Below are 6,955 nucleotides of genomic sequence, written 5' to 3'. Positions count from 1 at the left end.
GCTAGAAAAATCAATCGTTACTTGTAACGGGTTGAAAAAGTCATTCGTTGTTGTAAATACAAAAATAACTCCTTCTGTCAATTTGTAACGCGTTACTTTTTTACTCGCGCTGCAACGAGTAGCTGTTACTCATTACTTATTACTTTTTTTAGTAAGTAACGCGTAATGATGACGAATTACTTTTCAATGTGACTTTTCTAACCTTAGCATTAACTTCAGCGTTTATGTTAGTTAGTTAGCGTTACCGTCATAAAAAATTGCAACATTGTCATCAAATTGTTTACTATATAGAAAGCAACGACAAGGTAACTAAAAAAGTAACGTTTACCAGCCCTGTAAATTATATCATTTTATTTTATATTGGAAAAGAGGCAATTGTACTTCAACAAATTGCTAATTTTTTTTATTTTTTCTTCTTTACTCAATTTCCGATAATTAAAAAAGTATCTAAATAACACATTAGTTTGCAAATTTAATTTTGCTTGGATTGAAAAAAATTGAAAATTGGAAAATCACTTTAAAAAAGGACTACGTAGTATATAAAATCATACAAGCGCTTAAGATCCAGTCAGGTCATTTAAGGCATTGACGTAAGTTGTGTTTCTCACATATACGGCCCTGTGAGATTTAACGTGTGAATTGGAAAAAAATAGAAATCTAAATCCAAGTGTTGCGTCTCAAAAAGTGCATTTGCGTTCGTAAATCTAATTCGCAAATCATTTATGCGTGTCGAAGGTTGCGGGCAATAACGGTTCTCCCTTTCGCAATGAAGCTTGTTTTTTGAAATGCTGAACTGCGAAGAAAAGAGGAAAAGCCGGTTGCACAAGATAAAACACGCGTATGATACGCGTATCGAACAGTCATGCAACCAGATAAGTACAAGGATCCTCGTCGTTTCTCCTTCAATCGCTCGCTACTCTTCTTCCGCCGCGCCACCGATCCGTGAAGAAATTTAAGGGTCAATATAAATGAGCTTCACCAAAAAGTAGCAGCAATGAGGCAATGATAATGTGATAAGTTAAGTTCTGTGTAGCTTGTCGACGCCTATGAATGCGAGAGAATTTGTCGAAACAGCGTGACTCCATTCCTGGCACGCATTGTCATCAATCTATCGTTTCATTCTACATATATCTATATGTACGCACATGTGTATCTGTACGATCTTGTTAGCTATCTTCCGATAGCGTATTGAGAAAGCGTATATCTTTTAAAATCTTACGACGCACTATTTCCACATCGTAGCGATGACATTTTTAACAAGATGTTTTCCTGACTTATTTTCGTACTGTTTTTCAAATCATAAGCACGAAGGAAAATAATTTTGTTTTGTAAATTTCAAGTGCGACTTTTGCGATTGTAATAGCACGTACCTTTTACTTATCAATTTCTAATTTGACATCCGACCTGCGTTTTAGTTCTAAGACTTTCAATTTTGTCATCTTTTTGCGTACCGATGATGGTCTCAAATCTTGACCGAAACGTCTACTTATTTATTTGAAATTTTAAATATATGACATCTATTGTTGTGGCTGTATGCTTTTTATTATTAATGCTTTTATCTTTTTTAATAAGATGTTTCTCTTGAAAAATCCTTGATATTTACCAACAGCTCGATTTAACTAAACTTCGTCGTGCGAACGAAAGAATTTTTAGGAATTTAGGGATCATTTTGATTCGCATAATACGTTATATTTGATGAAGAAATTCTATTTTAAAGGATAAGTACGTATAAAACTTGTGATATTTTTATCTAATTCTCGGCGAAATAATTATTGGATATGATAATTCATACTTCACGCAGCTCGTTATATTGATAAATATTTGCAATCTTTTCCAACGGGCGCGCCTCGCGCGTGCTTTTCCTCACGAGAATGCACGTGTCGCGTACGAATATATGAAAGATTACGTCATATGCACGCGAGTTTAGCGGGTTTAGCCCGTTAATTAAGTAATTGAGCTTTATAGAACCGAGAGAAGGGGGAGTCACCGTACGGGAGGTCAACCCGCATGAGAAAAAAACGTTTCTGTCTGCGTGTACCTTAATTATCCTTCTCTCTTCCGCTTTTCCGGAGTTTCCCCAGAGAGACGCGCATTAATCGCCGTATACCTGAATCGGTCACTCGCTGAGGAAATGCGATACTTGAGAAAGAGAGAGAGAGAGAGAGAGAGAGAGAGAGAGAGAGAGTCAGCCGGACCGTTACCGTACTCCATAAGTTTGTCAGTCCAGTCAACGAGACAGCTGGCCTTTAACTTCGGGTTTGTGAATTCTATCTCGCACCGTATAACTGTGCTATAAATTTCTCGTGTGTGATGTATTTATGCAAAGAGAAATATCAAATAAATCCCACTTCTTTGGGGATGATCTCGCTGTATAATCAATCCTCATTTACAAAATTTATGGATAGCAATACATTTTCATTGACGAATCTGCTTCTTCATACTTTCTAGAAAAACACGAGAATTTCAGTAGTAATGAATATTTGTATTTAAACTGAATTTTTATTATTTCTTCTATTTTTCACTATATATTTCACTTTTCTCTATCTGTAATTTATTCTTTCTCAATTGTGTGACAACTTTTTTCAAGAAACGCGTTGACTCTCACTTTGACCTTTATTTATTAAGTAGATTGTTATTTGGTAGATAGAATCTTCATTTTTCATTACAATCGCCTCTAGCTAGAGCTTACGTCACCGCCGATGCATGGATCGCCTATGAAAAAGAGAATGTGGAAATGATAACTCCGAGTATAAAAAAAAATGTATGATAGCCGCGCGAATATAGTTTCACTTTCAAAACGTCAACTTAACTTCTCGCTCCGAGCGAAACAGCACGTTAATTAATAATCCAAGTATTCGTTGCAATGCCAACGCCCAGGTGTGCGCGATAATAAGATTTTGTGCACGCGGCTTACTCAACTCGGTCTCGGAAAATTCAAGGAATGCGAATTGTCGGTGTTCGAATTCCAGTTGCTCAAGCAAAAGAAATCGCTTCTTTCGCGTTGTATAACGAGCGTTTTATATCATTGTGTCCAATCTCTCGTTCCTCGATGAGACTCGAATATAAGGCACTTGGCATTTTTTTCCTCTTTGCCAAGAGTGGAAGCGCGATAAAACCAGCATATTTACATAATCGTTATCGCACGAAGAAGCGTATACGAGTATCTGGCGAGTTTTCAAGCGTGCCGATGTTTACTGGTAAAATTAACGCGTAATTAATCCGCGTAATTAATGCCGTGATCACCGACCGAGCGAAGCAAATCGAGATGAGAAAGTTCGTTGCAAAGGACAGTTTTGTGCCGAAACACTTTTGAGGCATAATTTTTCTGCGAAATCCGTCGCCTTTGACTTCTCAGCACAAACGCAACCGATAGCGCGTTATTGCGAAACCTTCCGTTGCATTATGTAAGCTTAAGTCACTCTATGAAATATTTATAAGTTTTGCGTTCGTTTAGAACACGCCATCAATCGCACTCGCTGAATGTTTCGATCTTCGCATTCAGCGTATGTTTATTTCATATAAACTAATTTTGCGAGTGTCGAACGAATTTCCGAGAAAATTGTCTCTGCGTGTTTTGTCGCGAATGGTAAGACTCGAGATATTTATCCGATTTCAACGATTGACTTTAATCACAGTTTTCAAATTGGAAAAATACGAAGAGTAAGTTGAACCGAGATTAAAGTAATTTACATTGATAGAAAATGTTATTTCTCCAAGCCCCCTCGAATATTCGAATCTCCGACATGGCAATGTCTACAAGAATTTAATTACATTCTATGTAGATACAGCTGCGTCAGCGACATTTTTGTTATTTAATATTTTTGTAAACATTTGGAAAAATGCCAAATATAATATATAAACATTTTAGACGACATAAATAACGACAAAGGTAAATAGAGGGCAAAGTAAGAGTCGACACATTTCTTCAAAGAAGTCGTACAATCGAGAGAATAAATTACAAGTAAAGAAAAGTCAAAGGAAATATATAATAAAAAAGAAATAAAAACTCGGTTTAAATGCAAATAAATTTCAGACGACGCTCGGAGTGATTAGGACGATCTGTCAGTTGGCAACATTTGTTTCATGCTGTCGCATTCCATACTCTCGTACTGCCGAATATACGAGCCTACAGAATCGAAACAAGACGTCCGACACGTTCGTGGCGTCGACTCGCATTTATTCCGAGCAAAACCGAGGGAGACACGATTCCGGTGTCCTCGTTTCGTATTTAGGCCGAGCCCGTTTCATGTGGTACCCGTGATTTCTTGCCGGCCGGCGCGTGATCCGAGAAAACGAAATCGCGGTGAAATAATCACGGTGAGAGGGCAGAACTTTCCTCCTTTCGTCCATTTACCGTTGTTATTCGTGATACGTCTCATTTACATGCGCATTCCTACGGTAGCGATTTGCACAGCTGCGAGTGAGAGATGTCAAGACACGGCCTCGATGCAGCGGCAGTCGTGTAAATATCTTTTCTTTCTAGGTATTTCGTCTCTATCTCCCGCGTAGAGGAGAGAGGGAAAGAGAGAGAGAGAGAGAGAGAGAGAGAGAGAGAGAGAGAGAAAAGAGGAATAAAAAATAAGACAGTCGTGACTTTATGCAAGCAGCGTGCAGCGTTTCGCTGTTCGCTCGACAAAACAGCGCGAGGAGAAGCGAGCGTTTCCGCGGTTTGCGCAATTCGCTCGCCAGAGAAAGAGAGTAAATTTATTTACCGAGATCTTTTCAGATGCCTCTTACTTATGCACAACTTGTTCATATTTTCTTAACCGAGCCAGCTCGCTCGGCTCGAATGCATCTGGAAAATTGTCTGCCCTTTCAGTTGAACGGCACGGTTTGTGGCTTTGTAGAAATTAATGAATGTTGAAAAAAGGCTGATCTATCTACATACTTGAGTCTAATTGGAGCGATAAATCATTTCTCGCCGTCTATGACTCATAAGCGTACGATTACGGATTTGCAATAGGCAGGCAGGCAGGCTTGCTTTGCAACAATGTAAAACAAACATCGTCAGCTGTGACCGTGCGAACGTTTTCTGCGCGATTTGAAACGTGAAGACTGAGAGACTTCGAGAGAAACCATCAGCTCGTCTCGAGACCAGCTGTCGGTCCGGGAATTTTAATAGGTCGGGCCCGCTGAAAGATCTTCCCGGCGTTGAATTTATTAGCATTCGGTTTATTCGCAGGAGGAACCAAGGCCGTGCGTGTGGAGATAATACGAATGTCAAACGAGATCAATCGTCTTCGAGCAAGCATCTAATAAAGATTCATTCCGCGGTTACAAAACGTTTCATGCAGCTCGTTTCGCTACGAACTGATAAGCGCGACAACAAAATGTTTGCCTCGTGCGACGAGGCTATCGAGGTTTATCAAACGACAAGCCAAAGTATGTCATAGAAATCTGATTTTTTTTTCCTCTTTTCTATTTTTAATACATCTACATTCCTACATCCTACTTCTAATCCGTATCACATATTTCACGTTCCACTTTATAATTCAGCCTCTCCCCGCCGATATGTGGTCAATTTGTATTTCCGCAAAAATACCGTAGTCGCTGAAGAAAATTTATCGCCGTCAGAAGGATTATCGAAATCGGGTAACGCGCTGAGGTAACGCGGAAACCAGGAAACCAGATAACCAACCACCGCTGTGCGTGGCATAGAAACTGTGTTTGAAAGTAATTGCTTCCTGGCGATTGCAGGAGTCGGTAAACGAGCCGAGACTTATTTACTTATTATTAAATTAGATAAACAGGCAGATAGGCCTCACGAATCAGCTCCCTATGCAAATCTGTAGGAATCCTCGGGAAAAGAGGACCTATATTTTTCAATTACGCACAACCATCCGAGACTACCGAAGACTCGAACTGCGTTCTGAGTGCGTGCCGGCCATCGTGCACGCCCACAATAATTTTGATTTCTGGTCGATTCGAGTCCATTAATAAACCGCCCACCAGATCCAACCCGCTCTTTCGGGTCTTCGAGACCCGGAGACTTATCTAGATGCTTTCGAGGGTATTTTTAGTCGCGTAACACGCCGTGTGCGATGTGCGTGCCGCGTTAAACCATCGACGTGCGTTTTACGCGTGTTAGGCATATGTCCGTGACGATCTCTTTCTCGTCCTCTTCCTCTTCCTTTATTTCTATCTTTCTTCCAAGGCATTGGAGACACGCATATGCGTGTGTGTGTGTGTGTGTGTGTGTGTGCGGGGCTTCGCCGAACATAATATCTTATAAATAGGGATTGGCTAACGAACGGGCTAATGCGAAAGGGTGATGCGGGTTTTATTTCGGTACGCTTTCCGGTCACCGCGTTCGATATAGAGAATACTTCGTCTGGTCTGGATTTGCCTTCTACGAGATGGAAATTCGACGTGTCGAAATCATCGTCGAAATCCCTGATCGACAAGCGCTCTCCCGGTCTCTCTTTCTGTTTCCGCACGCTTTTTAGCTCGCGCAAGCATCTCGAAGCGAATACCCTGTTTATGTGTTTCACGTGCGAAACACTTGAGGATTATCATACGGTCTCTCCTACGAGATACACAGGAACGTTAATTTTCCTGTTAGATTTATATACTATTAAACAGTCGTAAATATCACGTTCGATCACCCATATGCGCGATTAGGGCTGAAACATTTATTTATAGTGTTACGAGTTACATTTGAGATCCCGAAATACTAGTTACGCGATTTCCTCGCGAGGCGGAAGATATTTTCAGCGGAGAGCAATATACAATTACGTGTCAGTTTTCGGTAATCCGATCCTTGTTATCCGATGTGTTCGCGCGAGAAATTCCCGAGGGCGTCTCGATTTCTGAACTTTTGGAAATTTATCGTCAATCGGACATCCTTCCTCTTTTGTTAAGGTTGCTTCGGTAGCTGCGGCGCGATCCGGTAAATTATATCCCTCCTGAATATACGAACTTTTGGATAAGCGTTCGATAATGAGCGCGCAACCCA

At 40.4% G+C, this 6,955-nt stretch overlaps 1 protein-coding gene across 2 annotated transcripts in view; it reads left to right on the top strand.

The window, feature by feature from the left end:
- Positions 1–6,955, top strand: part of LOC108756560 (neurotrimin-like) — a 73,717-nt gene that overhangs the window by 5,789 nt on the left and 60,973 nt on the right. The gene's annotated exons all lie outside the window — the stretch shown is intronic.

The sequence above is a fragment of the Trachymyrmex septentrionalis genome, unplaced genomic scaffold (assembly GCF_001594115.1).
Source record: "Trachymyrmex septentrionalis isolate Tsep2-gDNA-1 unplaced genomic scaffold, Tsep1.0 scaffold128, whole genome shotgun sequence".
NCBI classification, from domain to species: Eukaryota; Metazoa; Arthropoda; class Insecta; order Hymenoptera; family Formicidae; genus Trachymyrmex; species Trachymyrmex septentrionalis.
Note: the sequence above shows the minus strand (reverse complement) of the source record. Positions and strands in the feature narration are given on the sequence as shown.